The following is a 13,192-nucleotide window of genomic DNA, read 5'->3' as shown; positions in this document are numbered from 1 at the left end:
CAACTGTACACATAATAACAAAGCCATTTGGAGAGAAGCTGATATGTATGGGAATATGTGGATTGCTGCCCATGACAAAATATGTGTGAAGCATATTAATGCCCACACCGGTAATTAATGTAATTATCAAGCAGATTTATTAACAATAGTACGACATTTGTAAGACTGGCAAATTAACAATTTTACCTGGATTGGACAGGTCAACATCATTAAAATAAGGTGTTACATAAATTAATAAGCAACTTTATCTCATAGAAGATGACACAATTCCCCCATAATGTTTTGTTCACAAGAAGTCATCATGGAGTACTACAATTACCAAATTTTCTACTGTGTTACCACACAATTTATGTTGTGCACTGGGTACAGTATTTACCACAAATCTCCCACTAAACTGTGGGCACTGCACTTTTGGGAAACCTTAGGTTGGTAAACGTTGTCTTCTCACTGATATCTCCACTCACTTTTCACAAACTGAACACTGAGGGGTATATTTATTATGCTGCAGTTTGTAGACGATCATCTATGGCAGAGGTTCTCAAACTTGGTCCTCATGGGCCCACACAGTGCATGTTTTGCAGGTCTCCTCACAGAATCGCAAGTGAAATAATTAGCTCCACCTGTGGACCTTTTAAAATGTGTCAGTGAGTAATTAATACACCTGTGCACCTGCTGGGTTACCTGCAAAACATGCACTGTGTGGGCCCACGAAGACCGAGTTTGAGAACCTCTGATCTATGGTAAAGACTGATCATTTTAAAATTGCACTAGACATGAATACTATACAAGGCTTATTTAGCCGTCATTCCAATTGCCATTTCAAAACTATCAGTCAAAGTTGCGAATGACCAGTGTCTTTCACAAACCGAAGCATAATAAATACTCCTAGAATTCCACTGGTATTACACCCTTTGTTTTTCTCCCTTTGGAGAAGCACTTCATGCCGTAAGGGGGGTACACACGGAGCGACGTTCACCTAATTTCTAAGCAATCTGACTAGATTGCTTAGAACATCGCTCCATGTGTAGGGCTGCCGACGACAGTGATGCGCAGTCCCGCACGTCGCTATCGTTGGTGCTAGATTGTCCTGGAGGCAGGCACAATCTAGCAGGTCGCTCATTTCACCACTGGGTAAAATGAGTTGCCCCCCGTGTCCGTCCCTACCTCGCTCAGCACATCGCGCTGTGCTGAGCGGGGGAGAGATGTGTGCTGAGCGCTCTGTGCTAGACCGCTCAGCACACATCTCTGGGGAAATCTCCCCGTCAGTACGGCCCTTTAGGTTCTGTTAACTGGTTGATTGCTGAGGCATTTGCTCTTTTTTTCCCCTTCAGGAGACTCTTGTCATGCCTTATACTGAATAATAGATGTATTTTCAGTTATGCCATTATTTCCAAACTATTAATAGAGATAGCTTGTTGGAGTTTGCTACATTTGAATGTACTGACTTTGTCCCATTATACTAGGAGGGACAAGGATATACTAGGAGGAGATATAGCACTGACCCTGGAATGTGTTTTAAATATTAAAGATACTTTGATATATTTTATTTTAAGAAGAATTTTAGTAATGCAGTCAGTCATACCAGCCAAATGGAAAGTCGACTTCTCCTCTAACAATAAAAGATTACTTTTATTTGCATAGAATTTTATATGAGTATGGACCAAGGGTGTAGTAAGAGAGGAGGGGGCCTGTGTGCTGTATCAATCCGGGGGCCCACTCCTCTCTTTCTCTCTCTAGCCAGAAGCACGGTGGTTCTCTCTGTGAGTGGTGGTGCTAGTAGACTGCACTGTACTGAGCATGCACAGGACTCCAGGGAAATGGCATGGTGGCCATTTTTCCAGTGATTTTGCAAGGCTGCCATGGTGGAGGGGGACTCCGGAGAGCTAACTACTGAAGAAATGGGTGCAGCGTGTGTAGTGTGGGACCCCCTGCACCCGAGGAGCCCAGGTGCACTACCCCACTGCACCCATTATAGACATGCCACTGCTATGGACAATCTCACAATGGCCTTGATTCTGAGTCAGATGTAGCGGCGATGTCGCAAGCAGCGGAGCCATTTTATCTTTGGCACATGCATCCAGATAGCATGCACATAGAGTCAGAGTTGCAATTGAGGTGCATGGGAGATGCACAATATCATAATTGCTTTGAAAATGTATTGAGCGTTCCTGGGCAGTGACAGTGAGGAGGTTTAGCTGATGCATAGAGAAGGTCCATCTTATGGGCATGTTATAGGAGTGTCATGGGTTTGGAAGCGGTTATGTACAGCCAGCCACTCACATAGGAGGCCATACTCAGATGGAGAAACTACACCTGCTGTAGGTTAGGCTCAAGTTTGGATGGTGTGACCTATGGTGTTTCTAAAGACACACCAAGCGGTATTTAGGGTATACGGATAACAGTGGGCATCTCAGTCCTTGCACATTCAGACGTGCGGTTTTACACATAAAGTCACTGACTTGCAACCAGCAACAGAAGCAGACATGAACGTAACTGCATCTGGCTCAGAATTCTCATGTTCACCTGTGATCTTAGATTAAATAGGTTAGAATTTAATGTGTTTGTCTTGAGATGGCGTTCCAGTAAAGAAGTCTATTGGATGGTGCATGGATCTTGTAAGGTTATCCCTATCCATCCCCTCTTCCCATCTCAGGGGAATCTATAATAGCTTGTGTGTTGCAGGCATCCGTAAGTTTTCAGTGATTTTAAGCATAATAATTTGTTATAGTGTATCTATTTGTAACTGTTGCTGGGTAGTTGCTCAGCTCCAGAAATCCAGTTGAATACAGCTGTGTCCCAGGGGTGTGTTTTAAATCCCATGCTATACATTGTTTATACTTATGATTGTGTCCTGACTGTCAAATCTAACCTGACAGTAAAAGTTGCTGACAATACCACTGGTGTTGGTTCAAGTAATAGCGGGGATTAGTTTGCTTACAGAAATGAGGTTACCCCCCTACCCCATGGCAGTGAAGCAAACCATCTGATCCTCAATACTCCTATAAATAAAGAAGTTATAATTTATTTTAGATGGCCAAAAAATATAGATCAATACCTTCTAATCTTAAATGGTATCGAGGTAGAGAGGGTGAACACTTTTAAGTGTGTGTTCATATCGCTGCGGATCTCTCAAGTCTGCTAACATCTCTTTTTTATAAAGAAGATGCAGCAGTGCCTGTCCTTCATAAGAAGATTAAGGGGGTTATTCAGAGATGAACGCAGATCGCTGCATTCGCAGCCAGATCTGCGTTCATCCCTGCATATGCTGAGGACTTCCGAGCACAGGGTAATGCCGCCCAGCATGTGTAAGGCCGCCTCCCGATTGCAGACGCATCGGAACTAAGATTGACCGCTGGCGGTGCAGCCTGGCTGTGCTGTCAGCGGCCATTTTTTCTACGAATCGACTACGTGTGGCATCACACAGCCACCCCGAAAACGGTGCCGGACAGCCCCTGTATTTCCGACGATGCCACGCAATGCCATAACCCTGCCCCGCAACACCGTCGTCTGTCACTCACACTACAGTCGCATCCATTGGGGATGCGACCGCAATGTGTATGACATGCAGCCGCTGTGCACCCACTGCACATGTTCTTAGTGATAGATGTGCTGTCGAGAGTATTTCAACTAATTGTATCACAGTGTAGTTTGGAAATTGTCAGATTGTAAGGCAGTACAAAAGGTAGTTACAGTAAATCGGCTGATTTTGTTATCGGTCAGACTTTACCAAGGGTGGAAGAAAGCAAAATAAACTATTAAGGATAATAGTCACCCTAGTCATGGCCTATTCGGATTGCTGCAATCTAAGAAACACTTTGGGAATATCAACATAGGGGGTAATTCCAAGTTGATCGCAGCAGGATTTTTTATAGCAATTGGGCAAAACCATGTGCACTGCAGAAGGGGCAGATATAACATGTGCAGAGAGAGTTAGATTTGGGTGTGGTGTGTTCAATCTGCAATCTAATTTGCAGTGTAAAAATAAAGCAGCCAGTATTTACCCTGCACAGAAACAATATAACCCACCCAAATCTAACTCTCTCTGCAAATGTTATATCTGTCACACCTGCAGTGCACATGGGGGGTAATTCCAAGCTGATCGCAGCAAGAATTTTTTTAGCAGTTGGGCAAAACCATGTGCACTGCAGGGGGGGAGGGGGGGGGCAGATATAACATGTGCAGAGAGAGTTAGATTTGGGTGTGGTGTGTTCAATCTGCAAACTAAATTGCAGTGTAAAAATAAAGCAGCCAGTATTTACCCTGCACAGAAACAAAATAACCCACCCAAATCTAACTCTCTCTGCACATGTTATATCTGCCTCCCCCCCTGCAGTGCACATGGTTTTGCCCAACTGCTAAAAACTTTCCTGCTGCGATCAACTTGGAATTACCCCCATGATTTTGCCCAATTGCTAAAAAAAATCCTGCTGCGATCAAATTGGAATTACCCCCATAGTTTTTATCTGTCTGTTATACCTGTGCTGAGCTCTTGACCAGTACTCTAGTTTCTAGTTTGTATATCTTTGTCTGGAACTTGATGACAATCAAATATGTACTCCTGCATTTTTGATGCATTTTAAAATGTTGTGTATTGTGGAAAACACATGATTGATTGATTGATTTAAAAGACAAACCCAACCTGTTTTTCCTTTTAAATTATTGGGGCAGTATCCTATCACCTGTGGTAGTTGATGCGCTGGGGACTATCTGTCACAATCCGAGTAACTAAGCACACTTACTTACCACCCAATCTTCTCAGTCTGTCCCTGCGCTCCAAGCCTGGATTCCATCTGTTCTGTTTGTGTGCAGTACGCTGCGCGGCATCTCCACAGTCTCTCCTCAGTGATCCCAGAAGTGCTGACATGACAGCTACCCAGCATGCCCCTCCTGTCCTAGCGGATGGTGTGTCCTGCTCTTCGCGGCCTCTGCCGCCATTACTGTTAGCCTCAGCATGCTGTCTACAAACAGACTTTTCCCTCCAGATCCAAACAGGTTCAGCCATGTGTGGGTTGGTCACATGACTTTCCACAGCCAATCCGCTGCACACAGTATCCTTTCTAATTGCCCGGCCAATCCCTGCTTCCCAGCAGGTATAAGTATCCTGAACCAGGACTTCCTGGTTGTCAGTGCTACGGTTGTATAACCCAGTGTTGGATGGCTCTGCGTTCTGTGGTTATTTCTGCATGCTGTTTCCAGGTATTCCAGCTCCTGTGACTTTGCTCCACTTAAGGAGACCTGCACCAGTTTCCATCCTGCGGTGCTGCCTGACTCCAGCAGTGTTCCAACATCGACCTCTGTTACCATCGGTGTCCCAACATCGACCTCTGTTGTCATCGGTGTTCCATCATCGACTCCAGTTATCAACGGTGTCCTAACATCGACCTCTGTTAACATCGGTGTTCCAACATCGATCTCTGCTACCATCGGTGTGCTTCCATTGAGCTCTCACCATCTGTGCCAGTTCCACTCAGCATCCCTGGCAGTCCGTCCAGCTCTCAGCCTACCTCAGGGCTCTGCCATCGACTCCCACTTCCAGTGTTTTATCTGCTGTTCAGTATCAGTTCATCTCTTCAGTACAGTGGTTAGCTGTTTTCATCTATGGACTATACCATCATTGTGTCTTCCAAGACTATACCATATTGATGCCATACTTTGCCTAACAGCATACTTCATTACTACCGTATCTGAGGAACTTTACTGCATTGAGTACACTGATTACTGCCTGCGAGTACTGTGACATATTTAATCTGCCATTGTGATTACCTGAACTGTGTGTACAATAAAAGAGCTTACACTTTTACTCCTCTGTCGTTCTGGTCACCCCTTTGGGTGTCTGTGCTAAAGTACCTTGCATGTCCAGGATACTCATACTGCCTCCAAGGTTTACCTACACGTCTGCTCCTACGCTTGAGGCTTCCCCAGGTCAGCCTCAACCTCAGGCGTGACACTATCCAATTAGACCCAATAAGCCGGCGTAAAACCAAATCCCTGAATACTTTGTTTTACTATTAGGCAAGACAGATCATAACAGAGACATTCAGACTATACTGCAAAGGATATATGCCAGGCTACAGTAAACAAAGGGAAGGATAGATGAAGAAAGAATAGCTAGAAGTAAATATACCCCAAAATCATATACAGTATTGCAGTCATCTCACAACAAGGCCCACTATCAGGGGGGTGCTGCGGGCACAGCTGTCCCAGGCCCTGCCTCTCTAACAGAGAGGAGAGGGCCCGGGCCACTCATGCCGCCGTCCACCCACCGCGATGCTCCGCCCACTTTTCATTACCGAGTTCTGGCACTGTCAAAGGAGGGGGAGAGGACAGTGCAAGCTTCTAATGTAAACGTCCCTCCAAAAATGGCCACCGCCTCAGAGGAGACTGTTATTAAAGATACTAGAGGAGGCTCCTCTGAGGTGGCGGCCATGTTGGCAGAGACTTTCCAATAGAAGCTTGCAGCGTACTCTCTCCCTCCTGTGACAGTGACAGATCTCGGTCATGGAAAGGGGGCGGAGCTACATGAACCGGAGGGGGCAGAGCTCCAAATCCAGGCTGCTAGATCTCCGGCCAGCCTGTGATAGGTAAGTTGAGGGAGAGTGAGTGGGAGAGAGAAAGTGTGTGTGTGTGTGTGTGTGTGTGTGTGTGTGTGTGTGTGTGTGTGTATATATATATATATAATTTATTTTGTATGTTTTTTTTATATGTATGGCTACACACCGTGGGCGTTGTGACGTCAGCTGCTGGATCCGTAGCCAGTGCAGTGGAATCGGCGAGACTGAGCAGAGCCGTGACGGTTTTTAAACCATTGCCGTGTTTGGAATCTAAAACTGAAATGTACGTTTATATTGCATTTTTATTATAAAGATAATACTTTTTAACTCACAAGTGCGCTCTCCTAATTTCCTAGCATATATATATATATATATATATATATATATACACAGGTTGAGTATCCCATATCCAAATATTCCGAAATACGGAATATTCCGAAATACGGACTTTTTTGAGTGAGATTGAGATAGTGAAACCTTTGTTTTCTGATGGTTCAATGTACACAAACTTTGTTTAATACACAAAGTTATTAAAAATATTGTATTAAATGATCTTCAGGCTGTGTGTATAAGGTGTATATGAAACATAAATGAATTGTGTGAATGTATACGCACTTTGTTTAATGCACAAAGTTATAAAAAATATTGGCTAAAATGACCTTCAGGCTGTGTGTATAAGGTGTACATGTAACATAAATGCATTCTGTGCTTATACTTGGGTCCCATCACCATGATATCTCATTATGGTATGCAATTAGTCCAAAATACGGAAAATCCCATATCCAAAATACCTCTGGTCCCAAGCATTTTGGATAATGGAGACTCAACCTGTATATATGTATATATATATATATATATATATATATACTGTAGGTTTTTATTTTAATTTTATTGGGGGGGGGCTGCCTATTTTGTGAGTCCCGGGCCCCAGAATTTCTGATGGCAGCCCTGCTCACAGCTGTTTAGCTAAGGAAAGAAGTATTATTCATAATTCATGACCTGTTACACATAGGCAAACACAGTGGGGGGGGGGGGGGGGGGTCTGGTTGCCTGGAAAACCCTCATACTCTTGGGAACAGTGGCTCAAATTATGACCACAATAGCAATAGTATATAATACAATTACTAAAGCTGTTGCCACATCATGCAGTTTGCTGTATAATATAAATAAATAATCTTAGTCCTCAATCAGTGCACTGGATCAGAGAGAAGAGACAGGAGCCTTACCATGAGGTGGGAGAATGTGTGCTTAGAAAGTGCAGTACTTGTTCTATTATGTTTGTGTATTTATTTATTTATTTATTATGGTATGTTTAGCATTTTACTGACCACTTATCTGTATTATTTAAATGTTTGATACAGCCTATACTACATACTTGCCTACTGTCCCGGAATGGCAGTGAGGTTCCCGAAAATCAGGTGGCACTCCCAGCCTCTCGAAAGAGTGGGCACGTCTCCTGGCTGGATGCCCCCCACCCGCATCTCCACCAGTCCCCTGCAGTTGTCGCTGTCTGGTCGGGGTCTGCTGACAAAATTTGTGCTGAATTGCCTCATTGTGGCCCCTCACTCACAATAGCGGTAATTTCGGCATTGTGTGTCGGGGCCACGATTACGTGATCCCGCAGTCACGCCCGTCTCGGCCCCCATTTGCCATCACTGTCCCGCCCCTTTTGGCATCACGGCCCAATACCCTGCTCTCGCTACGCCCTCTCATGCCGCACCACGCCCCCCCATATTGCCGACCTGACTACCTCTTCTCGGAAGGGGCAGCCAGAATGTCGACATGTATGCTATACTATAGACCAGAGGTTCTCAAACTCGGTCCTCGGGGGCACACACAGTGCATGTTTTGCAGGTCTCCTCACAGAATCGCAAGTGAAATAATTAGCTCCACCTGTGGACCTTTTAAAATGTGTCAGTGAGTAATTAATACACCTGTGCACCTGCTGGGTTACCTGCAAAACATGCACTGTGTGTGCCCCCGAGGACCGAGCTTGAGAACCTCTGCTATAGACCATCTATAGTGTTAAATATTAATACTGTAATCCATACAGCATCCACTGTATAAAAAAAAGACCAATATTTACATTAATGTCCAGGGTTATTAATAGGTTCTTCTACCGCTCCCCCAGATTCCCGCACTTGCTCTTATGTTCTGAAGAGTGGGAGATTGTTAACTAGGGCCCTCATTCCGAGTTGTTCGCTCGCAAGCTGCTTTTAGCAGCTTTGCACACGCGAAGCCGCCGCCTACTGGGAGTGAATCTTAGCATAGTAAAATTGCGAACGAAAGATTAGCAGAATTGCGAATAGATACTTCTTAGCAGTTTCTGAGTAGCTCCAGACTTACTCGGCAACTGCGATCAGTTCAGTCAGTTTCGTTCCTGGTTTGACGTCACAAACACTCACAGCGTTCGCCCAGACACTCCCCCGTTTCTTCAGACACTCCCGCGTTTTTCCCAGAAACGGCAGCGTTTTTTCACACACACCCATAAAACGGCCAGTTTCCGCCCAGAAACACCCACTTCCTGTCAATCACATTACGATCACCAGAACGAAGAAAAAACCTCGTAATGCCGTGAGTAAAATTCCTAACTGCATAGCAAATTTACTTGGCGCAGTCGCACTGCGGACATTGCGCATGCGCATTAGCGACTAATCGCTCCGTTGCGGAAAAAAATAACGAGCGAACAACTCGGAATGACCCCCTACATTTGGAAACCCCCCACTAAAAATCCTGCGTTTGCCAGTATGTTAAAGTCTATTGTTGTTGCTAAGCTGAGTAAATCTGTATTTACGGATGGCAGCACGGATGGTGTAATAGCATTACTGCCTCACAGTAGTGAGGACATGGGTTCGATTCCCACCATGGCTCTAAGTGTGTGGAGTTTGTATATTCTCCCTGTACTTGCGTGGGTTTCCTCTGGGTACTCCGGTTTCCTCCCACAATCCAAAAATATACCGGTAGATTAATTGGATCCCAAAGAAATTAACCGTAGTGTGAATGCGTGTACATGTGGTACCGTGGCGAAAATAGATTGTAAGCTCCACTGGGGCAGGGACTGATGTGAATGTCCAATTATTCTCTGTAAAGTGCTGCGGAATATGTGTGCGCTATATAAGTAACTGGTAATAATTAGTGATGTGCACGGGAAATTTTTCGGGTTTTGTGTTTTGGTTTTGGATTTGGTTCCGCGGCCGTGTTTTGGATTCGGACGCGTTATGGCAAAACCTCCCTGAAATTTTTTTGTCGGATTCGGGTGTGTTTTGGATTCGGGTGTTTTTTTACAAAAAACCCTAAAAAACAGCTTAAATCATAGAATTTGGGGGTCATTTTGATCCCATAGTATTATTAACCTCAATAACCATAATTTACACTCATTTCCAGTCTATTCTGAACACCTCACACCTCACAATATTATTTGTAGTCCTAAAATTTGCACAGAGGTTGCTGAAAGACTAAGCTAAGCGACCCAAGTGGCCGACACAAACACCTGGCCCATCTAGGAGTGGCACTGCAGTGTCAGACAGGATGGCACTTCAAAAAAATAGTCCCCAAACAGCACATGATGCAAAGAAAAAAAGAGGTGCAATGAGGAAGCTGTGTGACTAAGCTAAGCAACCCAAGTGGCCGACACAAACACCTGGCCCATCTGGGAGTGGCAATGCACTGTCAGACAGGATGGCACTTCAAAAAAATAGTCCCCAAACAGCACATGATGCAAAGAAAAAAAGAGGCGCAATGAGGTAGCTGTGTGACTAAGCTAAGCGACCCAAGTGGCCGACACAAACACCTGGCCCATCTAGGAGTGGCACTGCAGTGTCAGACAGGATGGCACTTCAAAAAAATAGTCCCCAAACAGCACATGATGCAAAGAAAAAAAGAAGCGCAATGAGGTAGCTGTGTAACTAAGCTAAGCGACCCAAGTGGCCGACACAAACACCTGGCCAGGGCCGGTGCTAGGGTGTTCGGCGCCCTCCTGCAAACTATAAAATTGCGCCCTCCCTCTCTTAACTCATAAAGGGTCAGTGTGCGTCACAAATGAGGGGGATTTACCGGGAGAGTGAAGGCAGGGGCAGTGACAGGGAGTTACAGGGAGGGTGAGGGCAGGGACGCTGAGGGAGAGTTACAGGGAGGGTGAGGGCAGGGACGCTGAGGGAGAGTTACAGGGAGGGTGAGGGCAGGGATGCTGAGGGGGAGTTACAGGGAGGGTGAGAGCAGGGACGTTGAGGGGGAGTTACAGGGAGGGTGAGGGCAGGGACGTTGAGGGGGAGTTAGAGAGGGTGAGGGCAGGGATGCATGCGGTGGTCTTCCTGGGCAGACAGGCGCAGTGGCGGAACTAGAAATAGTGGGTCCAGGTGCAACAATATGCATTGGGCCCCATCCCATATTAAAAATAGGGAAATAGCATCCCCCAAAATATTGTTTGTCTCACTAATAAGGGGTGTCGCCACACAATAGTACTCCCAATTCACGTTACACTACACAGTAGAGAGCCTTATACACCGTATGCCACAACAGTAGAGAAGCTTGAACACGGTACGCCACACAGTAGAGAGCCTTATACACGTAGCGCCATACAGTAGAGAGCCTTATACAGGGTATGCCAGACAGCAGAGAAGCTTATACATGGTACACCACACAGTAGAGAGCCTTATACATGTTGCGCCACAGTTTAGAGCCCTATACAGAGTACGCCACACAATAGAGAAGATTATACATGTTAACACATAGGGGGTATTCAATTATTGCCAGATTTTTCGACCAGTCGAAAAATCGGCAAATTATCGTCTGTTTTTAGGGCGAATTAGATTCACCCTATTCAATACCTGTGCCATTTTTCTGACTTGTTAAAAAGTCCGGCACTGGCAAAAATCACGTGAATCTGCAAATTTGCAGCCGATCTACGAGTTGTCGAATTTGGGGGCGTTTTCGCCCATGCCGATTCGACATAAAAAGGGGGAAAATTCATGGGTGAAAAGAGATTTAAAATCTGTCTCAAAACGCCCGCAATTGAATACCCATGGTCAAATTTGGCACATAATTGAATACCCCCTATAGTAGAGAAGCTTATACACGTTACGCCACACAGTTGAGAGGTTTATACACGGTATGCCAAACAGTACAGAAGCTTATACACGGTACGCCGCACAGTACAGACGCTTATACACAGTACCCCGCACAGTACAGAAGCTTATACACGGTACCCCGCACAGTACAGACGCTTATACACAGTACGCCGCACAGTACAGACGCTTATACACGGTACCCCGCACAGTACAGAAGCTTATACACGGTACGCCACACAGTACAGACGCTTATACACGGTACGCCACACAGTACAGAAGCTTATACACTGTACGCCACACAGTACAGACGCTTATACGCGGTACGCCGCACAGTACAGAAGCTTATACACTGTACGCCACACAGTACAGACGCTTATACGCGGTACGCCGCACAGTACAGAAGCTTATACACGGTACAACACACAGTATAGAGATGCACACGTCAACATTTACTACCGGGAATGTGAGAGATAGATAGATAGATAGATAGATAGATAGATAGATAGATAGATAGATAGATAGATAGATAGATAGATAGATAGATATGTGGCCAGCCTCATTGTTGCTGCAATGTGTAGGAACCGGCATACGCATCATGGCAAGTAGACAGTGAACGCCGTGCTGTGGCTATTCGCAGCCTCCGTTCACTCCATAGAAGTACACATGCGCGACTCATAGACATGGGCACACCAGTGGCGTCATCCATGCCGCGATGCGTACGCATCATGGGATGGATAAGTGTGGCTACATCTGTAGATATTGATATACACACACATAGTAAAACACACACACAGCAAAACACATATACACAGACACACCCACAGAAAAGACACACACACAAACACATACATACTGTACATACATACAGCTAAACACCTAGCAAAATACATATACAGTATACACAAAAAATACACATAGCTAAACAGACATAGGAAAATACATATACAGTATATGCAGAAACACACACACAGCCATAGCTAAACACACACTCTTTACTTTACATGTGTTTTCTTTTTCCACAAGTTCCACACTGGCTCTGGCTCCAGCAAGTCTCCTCACTGCAGGGCCTGTGACTCACTCTTCTGTACACACACCACGGACTGCTGCCGAGACTCCCCCTCCTCCCTCCCCCGTATGTCCCAGCATGCAGTGAGGGCCAACACAGAGTCCAGGAAGCAGAGAGCTGCAGCAGCAGTGCGAAGCAGAGAAGAAGGGTGATGTGACTGATCACCCTCTCACTGGCGTCGGGGACCAGCGCCAGTGAGGTTTTTTTCTGTTAGAACATGCAGCTCGGTGGCGGCAGCGTGTAATGAGTCAGTGTGACTCACTACACTGCTGCCGGCTGCGGGCTCCTACACAGTGCTGGGCGGCTTCATAAGTGAAGAGGCAGGGAGAGGGGCGGCCCCATCAGTGAGGTGCCGCTGCTGTCGTCTGTCAGAGTGACAGGCGCTGGCAGCCGGCATCAACAGCGCACATCACAGCAAGGTCGCAGAGCGGGGAGAGCGCCTCTCTGACCCAGCGCCTCCCTGCTTTGCAGGACCTTGCTGAGCGGGTAGCGCCGGCCCTGCACCTGGC

General features: G+C 45.8%; 1 protein-coding gene across 1 annotated transcript in view; it reads right to left on the bottom strand.

Moving 5' to 3' along the window:
* LOC134921064 (uncharacterized) overlaps positions 1-12,719 on the bottom strand; it is a 125,286-nt gene extending 112,567 nt beyond the window's left edge. Inside the window, exon 1 of the mRNA XM_063920571.1 lies at positions 12,619-12,719. The gene's annotated coding sequence lies outside the window, so the exon portion shown is untranslated. The remainder of the gene's footprint in view (positions 1-12,618) is intronic.
* Positions 12,720-13,192: the final 473 nt, after the last annotated feature.

This window comes from Pseudophryne corroboree, chromosome 1 (assembly GCF_028390025.1).
Source record: "Pseudophryne corroboree isolate aPseCor3 chromosome 1, aPseCor3.hap2, whole genome shotgun sequence".
In the NCBI taxonomy this organism is placed as follows: domain Eukaryota; kingdom Metazoa; phylum Chordata; class Amphibia; order Anura; family Myobatrachidae; genus Pseudophryne; species Pseudophryne corroboree.
The sequence above is the reverse complement of the archived record's forward strand: the minus strand, read 5'-3'. Positions and strand labels throughout refer to the sequence as shown.